We start from the raw sequence: 25,514 nt of genomic DNA on the forward strand, positions 1-25,514 counted from the left end.
CAAGAATTTAAGATGAATTGATGATCTAAGCTAAAATAGCCCTAACACGCTTCCTGTAACAGTGTTTGTATTTATAGCAAGTAATATTCTTTTTCAAACCCGAACGTTGCTTTTGCATTAAGTGTTATGTAACCATTAGCGGTTTCGGTAGCTTCTGAAGAGCGCACTTTTCCAAACTGAAGCCTATAAGAACATTATTCAAGACACACCATGGCCCAGAATCGTGCATCGGGACAAGGATTAACATCCATTGAAAGTACTCCCAAATAAAAGATTTGACCGAAAAATTAAAAGAGTAGGCAAGTATTAAAACAACACCATAACTTCTTGACTTCCAATCTCTTTCTTGGTTCAGGCCATGTAAAATGACATATTCAGTGGAGTCATGCCAAAGTTGTGAGTTTAAGCCTCACCTGGAGCAGCCTGGTTTTCTGTCTTGCAGGTAAACAGTGTTTTGTGTTATTTGCTAAATGGAGAGAGGATTCTGTGTTAATTGTGCTCCTCCTGGGAGAGGTCAAGATGAGACGTTCACGGGGCTGGTGGTAAATATCCTGTCCAGGAATATCGAGGCTGTAGGGGGTCAGATCTATAGATGTAGTAAACACATTAGTGGAGATGGTGTGTCTGCTCTCCGTGAGAGAGCCGGGCTGGAAGAATAATCTGTGGTCTGGGAAGAAGAGACCCTCGTTGGAAGAGCGGCGCTCCTCACAGGAGAGAATGAAAACAATCTTTTTCAGGGACGCTGATTTTTCTCTTTGGGTGAATTAAAAACACTCACCATGAGTGACCTCGTGGTGCAATGGTAGCGTATCTGACTCCTGATCAAAAGGTTGCGTGTTCAAATCATGTCGAGGTCAGCTGATGTGGTTGCTTTTGAAAGTTAGGGAGTGTTTGGTCACTTTTGTATGAAAAAGTGTCTGAAGCCTGTAATTATAATTTGCCCTTTTTTAATTGTGGTTGAAATCCACTCCCATGTACCAAGACCTTACAGTATATTCATGTTTACTTAAATTACTAACTATTGGACTATTGGACATTAGTTGGTGGTTTTTTTTGTAACGATTTGCTATTTCATGCAGGAAAGAAAGGAACCCAGACCCAACGTTTGCTTTCAGGTGCGGTTCATTTACATAACGGACATCTATTTCTGAGGAGCCTGATTTAAATCACACAACCCCTGTAGAAGTCGAATCGACAATCTTATAAACCGAAATCAGCCGCGTTATCCATTAAACCACTAGCCCGTCACGTAAATGAATTGTACCATGGTGAGTTCAGCGCCGCTACTAGTAATACCCCACCCCCATCTTAAATTTCTAAGTGAGAACCGTGTTTTCTACATTTTTATCAGTTTTAAAAAATCAGTACTTTTAAGCAGACAAAGCCTTTATGTGTCGCTCTGAATTTCTAATTGATTTAGAATTCCCAAAAAAAAGTGTTTTGTTCCACAACGGCGTGAAATGATCATGTCTTTCACTCTACTTCTCTCTAGTAGTAAAGCTTATCTTGCTAGGTGAGCATTTGCTCCGGTAAATTAGGTAACTTTTCATGTTAACTCACTTCTTCTAAACAACATTTCCTGGTGCATGTTTTCTCCATGAAAAATTACATTTTCCCTTAGATGATTTCTCATTTAGTTTCTTCAAAGAGTACAGAAAGAAGAAAGAAAGGAAAAGTGTCATAAATGAACTCTGTCGCCCTTGGGAGATGTCAAGCGCATTGGACATGAAAAGTGCCCAATAAAAGCCATTTCTCTTACGGTCAGGGCTCCTGTTCCATGTAAAGGAGGCAGCTTGCTCAGCCGGCAGACTCAGGGCTTACTGAACGCAAATGGCTCAGAGCGGTGTGTCCAAGCTGCTGTAAAAGAGGAGAATTCTGCCGGCACCGTGGCTGAGTCGGTTTAAGTACCTGTCTCGTTAACTGGAGATCCTGGCTCCACATCCCAGCTGTGAATTTCTTCCTGTCTTTTTGTGCAGAAACTACCATCTTGGACAACCGCACAGGGCTTGATTTAGTTTAATGCATGAATGCATTTCCTTTCTGCAACAACTTGTTTTTCAAGAAATTAATGCAGCTTGTGAAAAATGAAATTTAATTCTTGGCTATCAGAGCAGAAGGAATATTGCAGACTGGCAAGAAAATGCAAGCTATGTTTATTTTTTGACCGGAAAGGTGCGAATGGAGTAGAGCCTTCCTGTCAGTCTCTGTGGTGCAATCGGTGAGCGCGTTCAGCTGTTAACTGAAAGGTTGGTGGTTCAAGCCCACCCAGGGACGTTCTTCTTATTATTGTCAATGTAAACACTGCCTCCGCTAAAGCCGAAACCTTAACCCTCTTTATATTTACCGAAAATGCGAGTCTTTTGCCCGTGTCCAAGAACAACACTTGAACACTCGGGGAAGTCCAATAGTGATCAACACCGCAACTCCCCAGACAACCATATTCACCCATGGAAACGTATCTTTGAAGGGCTGGCGGGAGATATCATTTACAGTACAGTAAAGAAAGTAATACTGAAGGGCTGGAAGTCCTGGAAAGGGTTAATAGAAGCCTCTTGCTTCTGCCCTGGAACAGAGCCCACAGCTGCCAGATCAGTGACCCCTGAGCCCAGTTCACAGAGAGGAGAACCACGAGCTCTTTTATGTCTCTAAGAGGGCTGGGAGAAAGGAGAAAAGGGGGAGATGTGACTTGAGTCCAGGCTGTTCTGTCTGATATTGTTCATGTAGCAGCACTGATTGTCTGAATATCTTCTGGTTCTGGATTGTGAGGATAGGGAGCAGAACGGAGTTGAGCTTCTGTCTGAGTGTGTCTAAGCTGTGAATCTGACTGAGAAGAGAATAATGTTTTTTTTTTTATTCTGCCTCAGAATTTTTCTTCTTTGCCAAGTGGTCTTACATCCCCTTCAGAAACTCTGCACAGACTGCCAGAGAGAAGAGGAGAGAGAGATGGACAGATAAGAGCACACGCAGCGAGAGAGACATATGTCTTGATTTACTTTGAAGCAAGTGTTCATTTCCCTTCTGGAACAAGTTGTTTCTGAACTTCAAGAAATTCAAACAACTTATGAAAGATAAAATACAAGTCTTGCTTATCAGGACAGAAGAAATACCGCAGGAAAATGACAGTGATTTTTCTCCTTTAAACGAAAAGTGGAGAAAAACAACGGCAGTACATTTCCGTCGGCTTGATTTAACTTAATACAAGTATTCACTTCCTTTTCTGTAGATTACAGCCTGCAAAAGATGAAATAAAGTTATTGGTTATTCATGGTCAGTGCAGGAGAAATACTGCTGGCTGGCAGGAAAATGTCAGTATTTTATTTTAACTACAAACGTGCGAATGGCAAAAAGCAACGTGAGTGTGTTTCTGTGCAGTTGTTAAACAAAGGGCTGGTGGTTCAAACCCACTCAGGGATGTGCTTCAGATTGTTCTGCTATAACCATAATCTCTTCTTAAACTTGATGGGATTTCTTTGTAAACCCTCTTGATCTTTGCAGGAAATGTGCATTTTACTCGTGTGGAACTACATGTAAACAATTAAGTACCTAAGTCAATGTTCAAGAGAACCATTTTCACGCGTGGAATTTTATCTTCAACTGGCTGTCAGGAGAATTCATTTATACACCCGTTGTATCCTTAGCAAAAATATTTTAAAATTAGAACACAGATTTGTTGGAGAACTTGACAATCCTTGACAATCATTAAATGAGCATTATACAAATGTGCGTTGATATTTTGTATATGTACCTTAATTGTAATAAATATAAACATAATTGCTTTGATATGGATGTTCATTTGAAGGATTTGAGGAAACTATCAAGGATCTCAGAACAACCAAAGATACATTCCCAGTGGGCATTGATTCGTCGAATATACGTATATTTACGGCGAAATTACGTCTATACGTATATATACGTCGCCTCGACGTATAATCAACGTCGAATTGCAACCGTAAAATCGACGACATGAATAAACGCATATATAACGTCGAATACAAATCTAACACAGTGCCTGAGGCTTTTTACTGTATGTATCGTGTGTGCCGCAACTAGGAGTATACGGCACTCTGCACAGTGCACGAAGTAAATTATTTTGGCAGTAATTAATTTACACGTGTATAATAAATATAGTAAATATAATAAATTAATTACTGCCAAAATAATTTACTTCGTGCACTGTGCAGAGAGCCGTATACACCATTTCCTGGACACCCCGTCCCCCATCAGTGGGGGAAAAATCTGTAGGGGGGCGTCTGAAATTCTGAGGGGGGAGTGATATTTCGGTTGAAACTGAGCTGTACGGTGCAGCAACCCAAATGAAATCTCACAGCTATGCCATTGATTAGTGCTTCATGATAGAAGATAACGACTAGCAATCTGGTATTTGCGATGAAGTTCAGTTTCACATTTTTCGTCACTCTCACGGTTTGTATTGCCTGGAGCGAAAAGTACCAGCGTTCATTTTTGCAGCTACATGGACGTTCTGAATCGTTAAGAAAAAAATGTTGTAAAACCAACAGAAAGCACAGACTGCTATAACTAGTCCTAGTTATATAACGATTTTAAGTATAATGATAAACTACTGCAAGGAATCGGTCCACCTGAGCAAACAGGATCGTAATGTTGACACTCAATAACGACACTGATATGTGCAGTTCCTGGACGGATAGCCCTCCTGTCCATCAAACAGACTGAGTGACTGTTCGTGTCATTTAGTGTTGTCTGACCATTGACAAAGTACAACTATTTTTTTAGGGCGCAAATTAAGTTAGGTAAATCTTTTTGCCCAAAACTGAACGGGCGACATTCCCCCCTCCCCCCGTGTTGCCAGGCCTGTCCCCATCCTATTCCATAATGTCATTATATATAATACCATACAACAGTGACCGATCCTTACTAACTGCATCCGTTAAAATTGCACATCAGCTCATAGCAGGGGGCACATAGCCGCCATGTATTATCAATGTTAAATTTCAACCATAATATCGACAACATTAATAAACGCATACGTTGAGAAAATATCGAACCCAGCATATTTTCCGGTTATATACCACAATGCATTGCTAGTATTCGTTGGTCACCATTTTTCAAACGTAGAAGTATATCCGCAAATATCTCAGCAATCCTCTTTTGACGAGTAAGTATGAACAATAATAATACTATCTGAATACATACAGATCTTTCTTAATATTATTTTGATTAAAATAGTACGTGAATAAGCAAAAAAATGGCACATAAAATAGTGTGAATGGGGAAGATGACACAAAATCGTTTTGCCGTTTCTCTTATTCTTATTCTATGTTGTCCTTTCAAACTTTGGGTACTCTTTAATTAGGACAGACTTTATTGCTCAACTGCTATGATGCAAGCCAAATTTTATACATTTATTTCAGCTTTGAGCTTAGTAAACCGTTCATTTTTTAGATTATACTAAAGAAGATATTAATCATCATTTATTTGGGAAGTAATATTATATAATTTTCTTCTAGCTGCGGTGCTGAAGTCCCACCCTACATCAACAGAAAAAGAAATAAAGGAGCACGCAATGTGTTACTTGAAGAATGCATATGCAAGGCAGGGGGCCAGGAGATCTGGACTCTGAAAATAATAGGTTTTTGGTTCTAACTGTTAGGACAATTAGACAGGGTTTGCAAATAGTGGACAAAAATCGTCTTAACTTCCATTGTAATATTTTTTTTTCTTGGAAATATAGAAGTTGTACATTCTAAAATGTATATTTGAATCAAAATGTGGTTTTGAGTTAGTGTGTTAATGTAATTAGTTTTGTGTTTGTCATTACTATACTGTATATTGCCATGTTACCAGAATTTGTAGCTGAAGTTTAAGACTAGTTTTTTATGATTATTGCCCATATGTTGATTGTTGATTGATTGTATACAATGTATAATTTGAAATACGTATGTTTCAGGTGTGAATGTGTATTTTCAGAATACATTTCTAAACCTAATCATTGGCTTGGTTTACTTGTTTCTACACCTATAAAATCTATCTTTGATGTATAATAGACCTCTACCCATATACGTATAATAGACCTCTAATGTTATCCGTATAATAGACCTCTAACCATATACGTATAATAGACGTCTAAAGTTATCCGTATAATAGACCTCTAACCATATACATATAATAGACGTCTAAAGTTATACGTATAATAGACCTCTAACCATATACGTATAATAGTCCTCTAAAGTTATCCGTATAATAGTCCTCTAAAGTTATCCGGAACTCCAACCATATATGTATAATAGTCCTCTAAATTTATCCTTATAATAGAACTCCAACCATCTATGTATAATGAACGTCTAAACATAGACGTATAATTGACGTATAACTTTAGACATATATTAGAATTTCATTCTAGACGAATTGTAGACCACATTTAGACGTCTAAGGTATGCGTTTAATAGACGTATATTATACGTCTTTTGCCCACTGGGAACCGCCGAACACGCAAACTGATTACACTGCAGAGCCACAGGCGCCTCACTTTTCTCCATTCTCTGGGTCAGGGTGAAAAAAAAACTTTGCTGGTATTAGCTGGCCTGCTGGGAGCACCTCTTCTTCACTGATAAGCAAGATTTGTGTTTCATCTTTCGCAAGCTGTATAGATTTCTTTCAATACAGGTTGTTCCAGAAAGGAAACGAACACTTGCATTCACCTGGATTAAAAGGCATGGGTTTTGCCCGTAAGGATACATTCTGTACAGTAAGACAGGAGGAAAGGCACCGCTGGGAATCGGACCCAGGATCTCCTGTTTGCTAGATAGGCGCTTTAGCCAACTAAGCCACGGCGCCAGCAAAGTGCTGTCCTTTGACAGCCACTTGGACACGTCTCAACTGCTCTGAGACATCTGCGTTCGGTGTGCACCGAGCCTGCTCGCCTTGCAAGTTGCCTCATTTACATGCGATAGCTCCACCACTAAGAGAAAGGATGAGAAATGGCTTTTATCTGGCACTTTTCATGTCAGAGGATCTCAATCTGCTTTCCGTGTACAAGAGGATGTCCAACTCATGTAGCTAAAGACGTAGACGACAGTGCTCCACTGAAATCTTGATCTCACAACCCTCGGCATGACTCCGCTGTGTTCTGCTTTAGACAAAAGGGGGGAAAAGACTTCTTTCATCACACGTTTTGCACTGTTTACGGTGTTTGCAGTGCTCTTTCTTAAATGAAAACCAGGAATCGGCACCATATGAGGTGACACTAGATAATATTGGAACAAGTAGCCTCGCCATTCCATGCGTGATGTGAGCAAAGTGTAATTCCTGTCTTTATAGTGTGCTTGTTAGAGACTTAGCTGGCACCCAGAGCGCTTTAAATCCGGGAGTCAGCAGCCCAAGACAAGAGAGCTTCCTTCGTCTATGTTTTTTGCGTGAAGGGGGGAAACCATGCGTGTGCTGCAAACGATCTTAATATCGAAGTGCCATCCCACATAACCGATCCGAACAATCTGCTTTACAGAGGAGCACTGCCGGAGCTTATGGTTGGCAAACTGAAGACCAGGCCGACCTCTTCTGTGACTCTTGAACACTCAATCTCAAGATTGTGAATTCAAGCTCCACGCTGGCGGGAAATTCCATAGGTAATGATCACATTTTCTTGCATGCTAATCAAAATAAATATTAAGAAACTTTTCCCCATACCAGTTTTTTACAAAAGTAAAGGCACATGGCACATGTGTGCCACATCACGACCGAGTTTAGTGACAACTACCTCAGAGATTGGAAGCTGGGTAGTTTCAGATCAGATCACTTTTTTATCAAAGGTTCAAACAAACCCGAATACCTTTGCAAGAGAAATTTCAGAATCCCAGTCAAACCCAGTACGTTTGCTGGATCCCTCAAATTCAGCTGAACTACAGCACAGATCTGCAGTCCATGGTTAGAATACTGTGGGTGCGTTGCATAAGCCATACTGCCCAAAATAGTTCTAAAACAGGAGATGCATTCTCGTTTAGGAATGTGAGATAAAGTGAAATGGTCTGGGAAGAGTCCTACGTTTGAACAGTTCAAAATAGACGTAAAGGGGTATTTATGGACTCTTTCGAAATTTAAGAACAAGCTGTGCGGACCTTATCTTTATTTACCTTGTGTAATCTTTTTTCATAAAGTGTAATTGTGTTATAGCATGTGCCCCTGCCGATGTTATTGATATTTTATATGTGCTCTTGTTTGTATTGTATGTAGTTTTATTGTTTTCAGCTGACTTCATATGAAAGGGAATGAATTGCTTTTTCACAGTCTCTCAAGAAACTCAGTTTTAATGCCCTCCATTTTAATGTTGGTTGTGCTTGCGTGCTGCTTCTGTCTGTGAAACTTGAATGTTCTGCTTCTTCACACCGAATCATTGGCAGGGGTTGAGTTTATATAATAATTATAATAAATAACTTTATTTTATATTGCACCTTTAAAGGTGGCAAGCTATATGAGAGCGCATGTAACAGCACAGGACACCCAGTTAGGAGCTCACACAGCTTTCAGCTCAGTGTGCAGTGCTCTCTTGCCTTCCTGAAGATGACGTTAAATTAGTTAAAATCATGTGATAGTTAACAAAGCTTAATAGTGAAACAGCCAGCACAAATGGTTGCGTTTGTGATTATGTCACTTCTCTACTACAGCAGTGTCGATAAAAGAAACTCTGAAACCACTAAAGCACTGCACAACTGAATTCGGGAGAATAATATTAGGGATTCTGAGCGATGTCTGCATACAAGCAATCCAATACAGATGCTGAAGTCTTTAAATATTGACTCTCCCTGTTGTGCTGCCTTTTCCTTGAAGGAAAACTATTCAACTGGAAGAATGTTTATCGCAGGTTTAAAACTTGCTGTTGCTATTTGGAGAAATCCACAAACTCGTGTTTTTCTTGTGTTTTAAAAGACAGCCATACCCACTGACAAAATAACGACACTGCTGCTGATTTTTTCCGGAGCCGAATCACAGTTGACCTTTGTGAGCCAATTGATGAAGCCGACCCTGTGAATACTATGGCAGAAGGTGGAAGAGCGTTCAACTTTATAACTACCGCAACCACAGGAACAACAGCAAGAAGCAGAATCAATTTCCCATTGAATGGTGCTGTTGTTTGAGGTATGCGTTGTGAACGCATGCAGAGAATCCCACAATTTCTTCTAATCTTGATAAAGTATTCCTGATGGAGCGCTGTGTGCAAAGATTTCATAAACTGTACTCCTGCTGACAATTCGGTGTGAAAAAGCAGAGCATTCGAGTTTCACTGAAAAAAGCTGAATGCAAGCCAAAAGCAATATTAAATGGAATTGACAGCACACTACGATTCGCACTGACTGAAAAGTTATCTCGGCAGCTGTTGTTCCCTGCATGAAGCTGAAAGGGTCAATGAGCATTTCTGTTGAGAAGACAAATTAAAGCTTTTTTTTGCCTTGATGTTGAGCTGACAAAGACTATCTTGAAAGATATCCCAATCTCTCGACAGACTGTCGAATAAATTCTTAACTGATCATATTCTCATCGGAAGCAAGGTCTTAACATAGAAGAAACTGGCAGCAGCGGAATTTGAACCCATGACTCCAAAAAGACTGTAGCCTAAAACCCAACACCTTAGACCGCTCAGCCACACTACCTTCTGCAGCACATGCCTTCCTCACATTACTCAATTAAAGAACACTGGGCTTTAGCTCTTGTCCAACATGGAAATGACTGTACCTTCGTTTTATGAGATATTTCCTGTCACTTGGTGAAATCTCAACTTCTTTGGCAGCTCTGAATATAGTTCTTCTTTGGAGCAGACTTCAGACCTTTTATTTAATTTATAAAGGAGGGGGCATTCCAAAATGTGTAATTCCTGTTTTAGAAAAGCTCTGGGCGGTGTGTCTTCTTTTAATGCACAAACAGTTTTCTAACTTTATACTGTAGATCAGTGCAGCTATCGTACTGGATTTAGCTGGGATTCTCACATTTTTCTTAAGAAGGTATTCAGGGTTGCTTAAAACTTGAATAAAAAAGTGATCTGAAACTACCTACTGTACCTTCCAATCTCTGATGTTGCTGTAACTAAAATCGGATGTGGTCTTTTGCAGATGTGCAGTGTGCCTTTACTCTTGTCGTATTAAACATTACCTCTGTTGTTGGGCAGAGTTGAAGGGGAACAAACTGCACAGAAAATTACGGAACGATAAAATGTTTCTACACTTCAAAATGTCCCTTTAAAACCCTCCTCACACACGTCGGTGTGGGGAGTGGGCAGGTAGAGAGGTTTTACAGATGCTCATGATATTTCTCATGGGGTGTTACCTGTCGTAGTATCTCTCTCTGCGCCTCTGCGGCTGAAGTGTGAGGTAACGTTTTGAACAGCCTCTTTGTCTTACAAAACAAGAAATGAAAATCAACTGGTAAATTGAACAGTGCAGTAATCAGCAAAGTATACATTAGGAAGCAATTAAACAAAAGATTAGCAAAAATTGAAGTTGAGTAGATTGGAGAAAGAAATTAATTATATTTGTAAGCAAACGAGAACCCACGCTGGGCATGAATCACACCAATCTTTCCGCATTTCTGAAACGTTTGATTGAATTGACAAAGAAATCCTCTCCCGATCTTCATCTTTGAAAAGGTTAACCTTTTGAGCCAGCAGGTGTAACACTGCAAAGCTGCCTGTTTCTCACAGATGTTTGAAGCTGTAGATAACATTTTGCATGTTTGGTGCCATGGCTTAGCTGGTTAGTGTGCCTGACTAAAAAACAAAAGATCCTGGGTGTGAATCGCAGTGGTATCTATTCATAAACAGCAGGCCAATCACTGCCAATATTTATGGAGCTCAATTTAAGGATGAAAGGATATGCATGTGTTACAGCTTTCTGCAGGTGTTTTATGTTTTAGCACAAGTGTTTGCTCTGTGGCACAATGGAGGGCGTGTTGGACTTCTAGATGTTAATAGAATTAAGTCATTCAAAGGTTGTGGGTTGGAGTCCACCCAGAGTCACATGTTATTTTGATTCAGCTTTCGAAATCCTCTAGGGATTGGTGTTGATCAAGTCAAATAAAGGACTTCTTCTGAGTCGACAGTCGAAAATGAACAAGCGGCCACAAGGGAGAAATTAGCACTGGACAAGGTCGGTGATCGCATTATTCCTATCCTGTAGTCCTTGCACTGGTTCCCTGTCAAGTTTCATGTCGACTTTAAAATCCTCATGCTCACCTATGAGCCTCTCCATGGCTTGGCACCTCAGTACCTGTCTGAGCTCTTATTGCCCTACTCCCCTAATCGCAACCTTGGCTCTTCTAATTCTGGTCTCCTATCTGTCCCCCAAGCCCGTCTACACTCTACGGGTGACAGGGCCTTCTCTGGTTATTCCCCCAACCTCTGGATCTCTATCCCCAAGGATATCAGAGAGTCACCTTGTCTAAACTCCTTCAAATCCAGACTCAGAGCCTCCTTCTTTAGAAGAGCCTTTAATTAACTATTCTTTACCCCTTTGCTCCTACTGTATTTAGTACCACAATCTACAGATGCAGCCATTCAAAATGGGTGAGGTATTTCGCGGCATACCCCGGTGGGCGTGTCACGGTATCACGCGTTTCACGCATTTCACGTGTGTCACGTGACTAACTATCCGGCGTCGCCTTGTAAAACCGCCAGGGGGAGCTTAACCTCTCATGTACAGCATTTGAGCGTTTAATTTTGAACTGTGTATTACAGCATGTTAATCATCAGTCATTAAAATGTTGGTATATTTTATGAAAGCAAGATTGCTCAGTTGGACAAAAGTACACAACCTACCTTTATCAGAAATATTTATGCATCAAAGCCTTTACTGAAGATATTACTAATAGTATTAATAATGGATGGCTTTGGACAAGCTGTATACTCAAAGTATAATTTCTTTAGCACATTTGTACAAGCACTTGGAATCTGTCCAAGCCATACTTTGTCAGGCATTTTGTTTTACTTCAACGGGCATAAAAACTTCCTTGCTTTTAACAGGGCGTTTCATAATTTCTAACTACGAAAATGATTTAAAATGCGACACCTATCATTCAACTAGAGCTTAAAATATCACAAGGAAAAATACACACCGGTATTCCATTTCTCCCTAAACATTGTAAGCTTCGAAGTCTTTAACTAACGTGATACCGGAGTCAACAAGCATACTTTTAGAATTTGATTAAAAGGGAATATAATATGGAATCGCGTATCTCAAGAAATTAATAACGATATAAATATATTCATGTTGCAAAAGAACTGCAACGGACATAAAAACTCCCTTGCATGGTTTCATTACGACCAGAATCGGTCTTGAGATATTTTTAAATTGATTTACAGTATTTGAGAGGTATGTCTTAACACCGATACTACAGTGCTTAAGTACTGCTCATGTATATGTTTCTAGGTTTATATTATGCATTTCATACGGTCAAATTACTTTTGAGCAACTAATAAGAAGCGCGAAACGGTATGCGTTTTACTTTCGTTTTGTGCTGGGACCCGTGGATTGATTAGAGATATCAAGTACTGTACATACAAGTCATTTTTTAAATGTTGTAGTTCGTCTTGAAAATATGTTACGAGTACATCATCTATCAACAATTACACAGGTTCTGTTTCCATATTGCGGATTTTGGTTACTTAATATTATTTTCTAGATTTCACGTTGTGAATATGATGGGATGTCTGATGGGATGTTTCTAAAAATCCATCCTCTGTAAAACGTCTTCTCTAGTTGTCCTGCATATGTATTCGCTAATGAAGCTGTGTGTTCTGAGCCTGGATCTCTACATTTCTGTATGAACCAGCTTAGAGGGCTAAAGACAGCTTGTGTTTAAATTGACTTGATGTGACTTGTTCTGTGCCAAGTCACATTATTTTATAGCGTTTTTAAAGCGTTATCAAATACGGTGTTACTGTAGTTTACTGAGTCCCATGTCACATGGTCTGTGATTGAAACCTGTAAAACCGGTTTAATTCGTCACAGCCAGCACTCTTCAGGTGTGAGGGTCTTCTGCTCAGAATGAAACGCTAAAATGTTTGTGTATATTCTAATGGTAGTGGGGGCAGGGTGTGTGGGAACACCCTGCATTGGAGATCTATGTTCTTCACACCTGAAACATTTTCTCTGAAAGGATTTTCTTCGCAGTTTAACCGATCTTGTTACAGCATGTTACAGTTTACTATTATTAACCATATTAATTTTAAGTGCTTAATGTAAAATCTTGTAAAAATATATTTTCATTGTTCAAATATACATTAATATACATTAAGTCTGACTATCATATAATAAGTTAAATACAAAACTAAAGAAAAAATAGGGTTAAATATAATTCAAAATATTTTGCTAACAATGTTAACTGTTTATGAATAATAAAATGTATTAACTAAGGAGTAGGATGGCACAGTTGTTAGTATGTTTTTTGTTTTGTTTCTTTTTCTTAAATACAACAGTAGTACCTGATGTCTCAGTGGCTTTCAAAATTAAATTATGCATGCAAACCTGTGAACTAGAAAGATAACTAAGATATCCATCCATTATATTCCATAATATCCATGAAATATATGGCGCTGATATACAGTATGTGTGACGCATAAAAGACACCAAGGGATTGGGTGAGCTCCCATCACAAAAAAAAAACTGCAAACCTGCACTACAGCGACCATAGTACAGTATGGAGACCAAGGCGTTTTACGGGAAGAGACGGGGTGCTTCTGCCGCCCCAGCTTCCAAAGAGCGAAGGGTAAGCAAATACAGCAGACTTCATCTGAAATACGCGATTACAGCGCATATTACAAGGTATTATTGCCGTTTTGAATTTTAAATTCAATTATAATTATTTCTTCGTAGCCTGTTCTTCAAGAAAACACCGCACGGGCGAAACGATCTACCACCAGGACAGTAAAAAAGAAAGCGGTAAGACGGAAAAAAAGAAAAGTTTATTTTGACTTCTGTTCCACGACTGATGAATACTACTGTGTGACTTTATTTCTTACATGAATTATGTTATTTTGCCACAGGCCGTGGGTCTCTGCTCTCGGCCACTGGCCAGGGTGCCAACCTGTAGAAGCAGCACCTGTATGGAGACATTTCGGCAGCAGCGGGAGCATTATGATGCATTACTGGGGAGGATTGGGAGGCTAGAGTTCCAGCAGTCAAACAGTTGAGCAGCTGTCTCCTGAAAAGTGCCTCTCCCCGCCGCGCAGGCTGCAATGCCTGGCGGAAGCTCTGCCCCCCGCAGAGCACACACCGCCTCAGGACACTCCATCCCGGCCTCTCAGTTCACCACCGCGCAGGAATCTGTTGATGCTGTCCCCGCCGGCTATCTCCCCCCAGGAAGCACAGCGGAATTCACAGATGCCAGTGGGACGAATAATTCTCCCAGATGTCCAACTGCTACCCATCACCCAGGAGATGGAGGGGGGGTTGTACTTGCAGTGCATCGGCATAGATGGGAAAGCAAGAGCCGACCGCTACGCCGCCCTCGTGTTTCGAAATCTTGTGACTTTTGAAATTTACTGGGGGTGGACCACGTCTGTAAATTTCGATGGGTCCAGAGGCAAAAGTGCCTTGCCTTGCAATCTCCGGGAAACCATTAGTACGATGGTGAATCGGAGATTCTCAACCCTTGCTGCGTACGACTGAAAAATAATTCGTGATCGGATCAACGAAATGCTTCATAGGAAGAGGCGGTCTTTTCCTCTTGTCTAACAGTCTGTCCACAAACAAAACATTCCTGTTAGACAAGAGGAATTGAAAAAAAAACAATTTTGTCAATGAAAACCGGTGTGTGTGTCTCTCCCTGCTGGATGTCCCTCTCACAAACTGCTGAATGAATAAAATAATTTTATTGAAAACGAGTTTGCGATTGTCTGGTCTTTAAATTCTTGAGATACGCGATTCCATATTATATTCCCTTTTAATCAAATTCTAAAAGTATGCTTGTTGACTCCGGTATCACGTTAGTTAAAGACTTCGAAGCTTACAATGTTTAGGGAGAAATGGAATACCGGTGTGTATTTTTTTCTTTAAAGTACCGAGACCAGCCATATACCGTATGTTTATGTTAAGATTTCCCTTCAGTGGTAAAATTAGATATGAATATTCAATACTTAAACGGGCACAGTTAAGACATTTAATATACATATACATATTGTATACAGTACAGTTTGCATACGGTAATATGTTTATGTTACGCGATTAAAAAATAAATAAAACTGGAAGGTCCAGCACCACCATTATGTTTATATGGTTGTTTTTGTTGGTTGGTTGTTATTATGGTTATTAATAATACGATCTATAGTTGAAATCTGAGCCTAAATAAAAAGAAAAAGCAAGTGATTAGGTTTATGAGCAATCTAATTACATATTCGTTTAAAACGCTATATAAAATAAAGTTTATTATTAATTTGCTGGACAGAGCGGTGAACATTATTATGCATAAGACAAAGATAACAATCCTGATCAGTTTAGAAATCTGTGTACGCTGTAAGGTTTTTACTTCTTAAACTTTTAAAATACACGTTTTGAATAGAAAGAAATCCTCTTCCTGGCACAGTGTGTATAGCAAACCAGCACGTCTTTTTTCTCCAATCAGAGGGGTGTCAGATAGTGTCAGCCAATCACCATTCTGCGTTGGGTAGCAACGGGTGACTGTTCTCAGTCGGAAGATGTAAACAGCTTAATGTTCGTGTTAAATAATTTTTTTTAATTCAATTAAACGGGCACAGTTAAGACATTAAATATACATATACATACTGTATACAGTACAGTTTGCATACGGTAATATGTTTATGTTACGCGATTAAAAAATAAATAAATAAAAATGAAAAGTCCAGCACCAGCTGGATTTGAACACACAACCTGCCAGTTGGTAGTCACGCACCTAGACCAGTAGGCTACAAGACAGTTCACATGATCAGGCAGGCGAAACAGCCCTACACAGCTCTGCCGCAGTACACGGATATAATCATACCGTTATTAAATTCTTTAGATACGCGATTCCATATTATATTCCCTTTTAATCAAATTCTAAAAGTATGCTTGTTGACTCCGGTATCACGTTAGTTAAAGACTTCGAAGCTTACAATGTTTAAGGAGAAATGGAATACTGGTGTGTATTTTTTTCTTTAAAGTACCAAGACCAGCTATATACTGTATGTTTACGTTCCAAAATTAATATCGTTTAAGGCCTTCACACGCATTACAGTATGCTCCTATTCTTTTTATGCGCAGCTACTAAGATTTCCCTTCAGTGGTAAAATTCAATATCTACAACGGGCACAGTAAAGACGTTTACAGTAAGTCTTTCTACGACAGACCAACGGACCACGAGTCCCCCTGTCGGTCAACCAATCACGCACCGCGGTACCCCGTGTCATCATACCTGCGGTATCTGTACCGCGGTGTCTGTACCGCGCACTTTGAATGGCTGCATGTGTACTGTCTCCTTTAACTGTGTATTCTCATCCTGCTTATCTTGTGTATTTTTTCATTGTATTGTTCTAATTCTGCAAAGTGCTTTGAGAAGCCACCTTTAAAGGTGCTATATAAAGTAAAGTTTATTATTATTATTATTAATAATGAACAGTGCATTTAACACTGAGCACACTTGGTCCTTCTTTGAGAAGGACTGCAGGGGTAGGGAACAAGCTTTTCACGTGTGTTGTTGAAGACCATATCATCACTTTGTTGCAGGAAATGTCTGAATGCCATCATCGGAGTAAGGACAGGATCAGGGTTCGGGGAAGTCTTTTTGATGCCTGAAACTGTGTGGTTCTTGGTTGTAACGGCTGGCACTCTACACCTAAACAACAGAGAACACAGTTGACATCGCTGAACTGCCTAGCGGACATTTTGTCGCCTTCTTCTGACCTGTATTTAAAGCAATTCTCTAAAAACGTGGCACATTATATCTGTGGTACCTTTATGGAGGGTGAGCGCACTCATAAGGATCATAGATTTGATCACAAGCATCTAAAAATTAGCGTGAGAAAATGACATCACGCTATAAGGTTGAATGGCACGAGTTCTCCTTTTCCCTCTGTAGAAAATGTGTGTTTTAAAGGAGATGTCATGTTATTTTTTTGCCAGACAAAGCCATGCCGTAAGAACAGTGTGGTTATTTAAATGTATTGGTATGAAATTGGTTTAAATCAAAGGGATGTAACAACAAAAAATTAAGTGCTTCTTAACACAGAGATAGTTGGAGATATTTGGCAGCAGTGGGATTCCAACTTACGTCCCCAAAGAGTCTGGACCTTTAATCCACCTCTTTAGAGTGCTCAGCTGCGTTAGCCTTGACTGCCTCATACCTCACACTGGCTCAGAGAAAACTGGGTGGCTTGCAAAGACTGGTAGGAGAGGAAAGGAATAAATACTTCTTTTTTATCTGCTAAAAGAAAAAAGGAAATATTTGATAATTGTCTAGCAGGTGTTTTGATCAAATTATTGTAATGCAGTGGCAGGTACAATTAAGGTATAATATGTACATGAACTGAGTCTGAAATCTGAGTCGGTGATGGCAACTGACTATCACTGGAGGACAGTTCATCATGAGTGGGTAAGCCTGCATAATGAGGGAGAAGAGATTGGCCTCTGTGACGCAGTGTCCAGTGACACTAACTATCTGTCCTACTGTTCTCTGCTAACGTAGAGGGTGAATGTTGTTTAAGGTGAATGTAAGGTTTCTTTTTTGTAAAATATTTTCGAGCACATTTTTGTTGCTGAAACTTTATCTTGTGCATTTGAATTAATTCCAATATTGTCACCTAATTCTATACATTGTTTCATCAGACTAGAACATTTAGAGGAGCTCAATTGCATTCATGAATTGCATAGTGATAGTATTTCTTGTCGTTTAAATATTTCAGTCAAAAATGCAGAGAAGGTGCTCCTGTTTTCACCATTATAAAAACTGTGTTTCACCGGTAATATTTACTCTCATAAAAGTATTGTAATTGTATTGTTCTGTTCTGTGACAGTCTTGAGTGACACAATCCTTCTCTTTTACTGCACTACACTTCTCCAGAGGCCAGTTCAGCACAAGAGGATCCTCAGTCAAACAAACACTGCAATAGCTTGATAAAAGACACTTCTCATCCTTTCTCTTAGTGTTGGTGCTACTATTCTATGCAAAGGAGGTGCCTTGACAATTAAAGGAGTCTTCATGAAGGTGTTAATGGCAAGCTCTCCACTGGCAATTGACCGGGCTGTTGAAGAAACCAATCTCATCCAACAACCATACAAATTGCACAGCTTAAGGCACATGAAGCGAAATTTGTGAGCAGATAGACACAAAACAATGTCGCTTCACATTATTTGCAAAGCTGTTTTGCTTGTCTAACCACCTCTTCCTACTTTGAAGTGAGCACATATATTTTATTTTCTTCTCTTATATTTTCCTTGATATTTTACTATCCCTTTCCCCCATGTGGAGATGAATCCACATCCAAAACCCCATGTTTCACCCTGCATTTGTGCCAGTTTTACAATCTGGGTAAAAGCCTGCCTTACACAGGTCTAGTGGTACAATCAGTCAGTCTGTGTTACTTATATAGCTGTGTACAGTGGAGTCATGCTGAGGTTATAAGTTCAAGCCTCCCCTGGAGCCATTAAGTCTTCTGAATGTTTTTCACTCATAAAAAGTTCATTCGCCGTAGCAGTTTCACTGTAACTTTGCAGGTAAAATATTCTTAATGAGAATAATATTTTGTATGCGATAAATAACTGCACCAGAAAATATTGGAGAGAAATGGCTTGTCGCGCTATTTGCAGCAGACACTCAGACACAGAAATGTCCTGTCATTAAAGAAAATTTATGAAGAAGAGGTGTGACATCACTGCAAAGGCGATATTTTCTGATGTCTGTCTTGGTTAATAATCATTTGCGTGGGAATTACTTCTGACATTATTACTAATACTGATAAAAACAGAGAACTCACAGCTCTCTGGATGTTGGTCTGGACTCTAGAAAGTGTTTTTATTTGCAAGCGGCTCTGGAACTCAACACCTGTTGATGGGTCACTTCTGTCAGACACACCAGTGGAACCCAAGCCCACCTACACACACATTCACACACACTGATAGATATACTGTACACCTACACTCTCACACACATTTACACTCACAGACACATCACACATTTATACACACAATCAGACACTTACACACTCACATATATACACTCACACATGCTATCATCATTAATACTCACATAGACGCAGGCACTACACACACTAACAGACATACCAACACATACACTTACAAATATAAAACTACCCACTGACAGAAACCACACACTCACAGACACACACCATACACACACATTCAAAGGCATGCATTCACAGAAACAGACACTACGCATACTCACAGACACACAGACACACACTTATAGACACCAAACACTCAGAGACCTCACACGCTCACACACTAACAGCCCACACACGCATAGACACCACACATGCACAGACATGCACCCACACACGCACAGATACCACACACTTATCCACAGATACACAATAACTAAAACAAATATAAATACTACTAATACTACAACAGTAACACTATCACTAAAACTGACACAAACTACTAATAATAACAGTAATGTTGTTACTAAAACTAACATTACTACTAGTGTTAATACTCTAACAGTAACACGATAATTATAATTAATATTAACATGAATATGAACATTAAAACTAAAACAATCAGTAGTGCCAGTGTCATTAATACTCACATGAACACTAGCATTAAAACTACCAGTTGTACTCTCACTAATATTAACATGAAGACACTGATATTAGTATTAGTTGCTGCCCGTGACGTCACACCGCTCTCTGTGACAAATGCGAGACACTTAAACGCGTGCAGTGACGGAGCGCCTGTCGCCTTGGTTACCATTCTTATGATTTATAAACACTGGAAAAATGCATTTAAACTGTTACTTACATACATTTATGAACTTGAAATATAATTTTCTAGCTCTAGGATACAGTTACCTAAATAATAATATGAATAATCATTGTTTATTTTCAGATTGAACATTATTAACCCTATCTATCTATGAATTGGCTACATTACTCTGCTCTCCTCCCCACTGATAGCTGATGTGTGGTGAGCGTTCTGGCGCACTATGGCTGCCGTCGCATCATCCAGGTGGATGCTGCACATTGGTGGTGGTGGAGGGGAATCCCATTACCTGTAAAGCGCTTTGAGTGGAGTGTCCAGAAAGCGCTATATAAGTGTAAGCAATTATTATTATTATTTATTAACTGTTTTTTAGATATTTAAACAGGATCAAGAAAAGAATCAGTACTCACCAATTGGTGAAGTTAATCGATTTTTCTACGGTTCTTCAGTTGAGATAATTGGTTGTCGATAGATAAGTGATCAATAACTCTTCTCTGTGCGCTCCGTGCGCCTCCCGGACTCTTTCTCTCTCTGATCCCCGCTCTCTGGCTGGATTCTGTGACGTCACAGCACTTATTCTGACAGAGCATAGTGCGTCTCTGCTGTTTTTGTGTGTCTTTTTCAGGAATGCCAGAGGTACTCGAAATGTTGCAAAAAGAAAAGCGTCTTTTTCGTTTTGTAAAAAAGTGAGTGCTGATTTTTATTTTAAACAGGAAATGCATGCATGTTGAAACACTAAATTCTATAAATAATTGAGAAATAATAAAGCCAGGAAAACATATATGTAAAAATACAATTTGATCACATAATTTACTCCATTACCTGTTTTTTTCTGTTGTGTTTTTTTTCTCTTGTACCTGTTTCTGTTCCTCTGGTTGTAGTTATATTTGTAAATTCCATACGTTTAATTAAAAAAAGAGCGCGTCTCTGCTGGAGGAGACTCCTGTCCGGAGCCCGGAGGGCTTTTCATACAAATATAACATCTCCCCCCCAAAAAAATGGGCTGTGAAGAGAGGCAATTTATAACAGTTGGAGGAGGAGAGCGACAAACCGAGGAATGAAATTCATTAAACAGAAAAAAAAGTTTACTTCACAGATTAATGCGTTACAAAGCGTACCCACGTGGAGCAGTAGAGAACGAGCACGAGTCCCTGAAATAAGTGCTTTTAAGGGTTTTACACGAATCATCAGAGTATAGAACCTAGGAGGATCAGACTCATGTTCCTGGAGGTTAAAATGTGTATCCTGGTTTCATTTCCACCCAGCTCTCAGCTCTATAGGTAGTCTGATGATTTAAATTAACTGTATAACTGTTACAAGACTTCATCTAATTGCACATTTATAAGACTGTCTGTGAGACACTTGTGAGAGCAGCTGATTCCCAGGTCTGGTGTAGAATCACCAGAGCACTGCTCAGAGATACAGACTGGTCAACTGGTCACTATTGTAGTCACGACCATCGGCCCATTGGCTACTAACAATCAATATACTGATCAGAGTGTCAATGCTGCTGTTTATTACATAAATACTAATATAATTCCACACTCACTTGTGTTATAAAACACTTAAAAAACATGTTTGGAGGCTGATATACAGTAAAGAAAGTAATACTGAAGGGAAGGAAGTCCTGGAAAGGGTTAATAGAAGCTTCTTGCTTCTGACCTGGAACAGAGCCCACAGCTGACAGATCAGTGACCCCTGAGCCCAGTTCACAGAGAGGAGAACCAGGAGCTCTTTTATGTCTCTAAGAGGGCTGGGAGGAAGGATAAAAGGGGGAAATGTGACATGAGTCCAGGCTGTTCTGTCTGATATTGTTCATGTAGCAGCACTGATTGTCTGAATATCGTCTGGTTCTGGATTGTTAGGATAGAGAGCAGTACGGAGTTGAGCTTCTGTCTGAGTGTGAGTCTAAGCTGTGAATCTGACTGAGAAGAGAATAATGTTTTTTTTTTTTATTCTGCCTCAGAATTTTTCTTATTTGCCAAGGGGTGTTACATCCCCTTCAGATACTCTGCACAGACTGCCAGAGAGAAGAGGAGAGAGAGATGGACAGATAAGAGCACACACAGCGAGTGAGACATACGTCTTGATTTATTTTGAAGCAAGTGTTCATTTCTTTGCTGGAACAAGTTGTTTCTGAACTTCAAGAAATTCAAACAACTTATGAAAGATAAAATACAAGTCTTGCTTATCAGGACCGAAGAAATACCGCAGGAAAATGCCAGTGATTTTTCTCCTTTTAACGAAAAGTGGAGAAAAACAACGGCAGTGCATTTCCTTCGGCTTGATTTAGCTTAATACAAGTATTCACTTCCTTTTCTGTAGATTACAGCCTGCGAAAGATGAAATAAAGTTATTGGTTATTCATGGTCAGTGCAGGAGAAATACTGCTGGCTGGCAGGAAAATGTCAGTATTTTATTTTAGCTACAAACGTGTGAATGTCAAAAAACAACGGGAGTGTGTTTCTGTGCAGCTATTAAACAAAGGGCTGGTGGTTCAAACCCACTCAGGGATGTGCTTCAAATTGTTCTGCTATAACCATAATCTCTTCTTAAACTTGATGGGATTTCTTTGTAAACCCTCTTGATCTTTGCAGGAAATGTGCATTTTACTCGTGTGGAACTACATGTAAACAATTAAGTACCTAAGTCAATGTTCAAGAGAACCATTTTCACGTGTCGAATTTTATCTTCAACTGGCTGTCAGGAGAATTCATTTATACACCCGTTGTATCCTTAGCAAAAATATTTTAAAATTAGATCACAGATTTGTTGGAGAACTTGACAATCCTTGACAATCATTAAATGAGCATTATACAAATGTGCGTTGATATTTTGTATATGTACCTTAATTGTAATAAATATAAACATAATTGATTTGATATGGATGTTCATTTGAAGGATTTGAGGAAACTATCAAGGATCTCAGAACAACCAAAGATACATTTGGGCATCTGCTATTGGTAAAGATTAACGAATACAGTAAGTGTGAAGCTTGCACACACACGAGAGACAAAAAAATCAAAAATCATCATTAAACTGACGGTGTGTATAGCAGAGGATGGTTTGGATCCATCGACCTCTGGGTTATGGGCCCAGCACGCTCCCGCTGCGCCACTCTGCTGACGACTGTCATAGTGTGATTCAACACAACTGCTCTATCTTTGCTTTCTAAAAGTGCGCCCGAGATGAAAAGTTTAAACGGTAAACGCAGACGTCACTTTGAGCACTTGGTCTTTTATAGTACAAATATCACACGCTGCACTACATGGGCGTGTCTTCAAGATCGTTGTGAACCAAAGCTTCTGCTTTCCGAGGCAACTGATTCTTCCGTCGTTAATTCCCAAATCTTCAATGAGAATCAGTGAAACGAAAACCAAACACATGTACACACTCGCGTCGTAGCGTGAAAGAAAAATGATATGAGCATTTGAGAAATAACGAGAGTAGTCTGAACAGCTCCAACCTATCAACTGTTCTACACTGATCGCTCCCTCTACACCCAGTTTATAACACTGAAAATGATTCAGGAAGCACAACAAAGTTCCAAAACCAGCGGTTGAAAAGCGTCTAGATACATAAGATGACAATTTCTCAAAAGTAAAATCTTAATCTTTGAAAGATTGTCATCCATATATTTTCGTTTTTCTCTTTTTTACATAACACGCTTTCGAGAAATAGACTGTCTTGTAATGAAAGCTGCATTAGAAAATGTGTATCTAAATTAAAATCGGGAATATGTCTTTTGCGTTATTCAGCTTTCTTAGCGCTTGGGTCTCGATTCAGATATTGCAATGAAAGCAACAGGGGAGTAAGTTTTCCTTTTCTAAATCAAAGGTGATCTGCTCACAAGGAAGTACAAAAACTTCAGCGTTTACTTTTTGAAGACCGCAAATGGTCGAAACACTGTTGCTTCATAAGCTAATAAGTAACATTTCTGAGCACGCATTGTATTACTAATGCTATTATTAAAAAAAACTTAAATTCACATAATGGAATTTGGACGGCTCAAAGTAGTCTTTTGTACAACTTTACTTGCCCGCTGAGTAGAGTTTTAACCAACGACAGCAGATGTAGCAGTAATAGCAACAACGTGGTTAGAGTGTCACAATACACTCTATGAAAGAATTGCGGCTTCAGATCGTTTTGTTCTGTTGAAGCTGCCTACAGGCTCTAAATTGTTGACATTGGCTGTGATGTTTTTTCAGGTTTCATGAAATTCTTCACATATTTGAAATATTTCATTCGGGTTCGCCTAATACACGGTGCAACCCGTACCTGCAGCAGAATGCTGTGGCACATGAAGTTGTTTTGTTTAGCGGTTGTAAGGATTGAGGAGCGTACTACAAATCGAGCAAGCGAAAAGAAAATTAAACATGAGTCACTTTTTGGATTGCTAATTCATTGTGCTCTGTTCGTCTAGGTTCAAATCCTATCCTTGTCATGGTTAAGGCCTGAGACGTGTGTGTTTTTTTCTAAATGGTGTTTGCATTTGTTTCCTCTTTTACTACTGTACTAGAGCAGTAATATTTCTAGCGGTGGAAGAACATGGTATCACAGGCTGACAGCAGGAACACGTGGCCAGAAGCTGCAGTACATTGGTTTTGGAACAGCAATAACTTTCCTGTGGAGACAGGTGCGCCGGTATTAATACAGCTCTTTCGAGCGGGAAGAGTAACAAGAACTGACTTAAACTTACCAGTTATGTTCAATAGCTAAAAACGCAAAACCAACCTCTTCAGTGGTTGAATCTAAACTACAGAAGCCAATGCTGCCATCAAGGAAAAAAAAATCCTGAGTTATTTAGTTTTGAGACTAAATATCTGACTTTCAGTTTGAAGCGGTACAATGGATTCAAGGTCACATTCGTTATTGATTCAGGATATATATGAGTGTGCTAATGGTTAAAACTGTGTTTACATGAGCTACAAACGTCCGTCAGTCCGTGCGCATTTCTCAGCGTGCACATTGTCAGGAAAATTAAACCCACAGTGCCAGCAAACCTTTCGATAGGCTGTAGGTACTGCCATTGCAAATATAACAGGTTGTTCATACACACATATGATATCGTTGCTATCTCGCAATTAGGAGATAATTTGGTATTTATAAATTAAGATTTTTTTCCTGGGTGGCAACAATGCGCTTCCGCAATAAATCATAGACTCTGCTTTCAAAATAGCTGCACCAGGCACTTGGACACAGATAAACACAGGGATTTAAAATTCAGGAATATGAATGGTCAATTGCTTACAGTTGGGTTTTTACGTTTTCTTATTTAGCGATTTGTGTATCAATCTTTTAACAATTCATTAAAATGCTACAATATGTAAAATAAAAACAACAGCACCGTTAAATGAAGGGGAGACAGGTAGTTTTTTTTTTTTACAATCAGATTCCAATCTCTAATGCTGTGTGTGAGAGCTTAGGTAACTTTCCTTTTCTCACATTTTCTGACGACTATTCCAAAGGGGCACCCTGTCAACTCCTAATACTTTGTATGTTTGATTATTGTCGTTTTATTTAGAAAAAGTTCAATATTGATCATAACTTTAGAAAATTATGATCACGAATAAAAAAAGGGGCTAAAGATGTGAGTTGCTCTTGAATCAGAGCTGGGCGACA

The 25,514-nt window shown here is 39.4% G+C and overlaps 3 non-coding genes across 3 annotated transcripts; 2 read left to right on the plus strand and 1 right to left on the minus strand.

Annotated features, from left to right (window-relative positions):
• The first annotated feature begins 785 nt into the window (after positions 1-785).
• trnar-ccu (transfer RNA arginine (anticodon CCU)) lies at positions 786-857 on the plus strand. Its single transcript has one exon. It is a non-coding gene; the product is annotated as a tRNA-Arg (tRNA).
• Positions 858-2,200: 1,343 nt separating this feature from the next.
• On the plus strand, positions 2,201-2,274 carry trnan-guu (transfer RNA asparagine (anticodon GUU)). The gene has a single exon. It is a non-coding gene; the product is annotated as a tRNA-Asn (tRNA).
• A 4,465-nt stretch (positions 2,275-6,739) lies between these two features.
• On the minus strand, positions 6,740-6,813 carry trnaa-agc (transfer RNA alanine (anticodon AGC)). The gene has a single exon. It is a non-coding gene; the product is annotated as a tRNA-Ala (tRNA).
• Positions 6,814-25,514: the final 18,701 nt, after the last annotated feature.

The sequence above is a fragment of the Lepisosteus platostomus genome, chromosome 5 (assembly GCF_059453375.1).
Source record: "Lepisosteus platostomus isolate fLepPlt1 chromosome 5, fLepPlt1.hap1, whole genome shotgun sequence".
Lineage (NCBI taxonomy): Eukaryota > Metazoa > Chordata > Actinopteri > Semionotiformes > Lepisosteidae > Lepisosteus > Lepisosteus platostomus.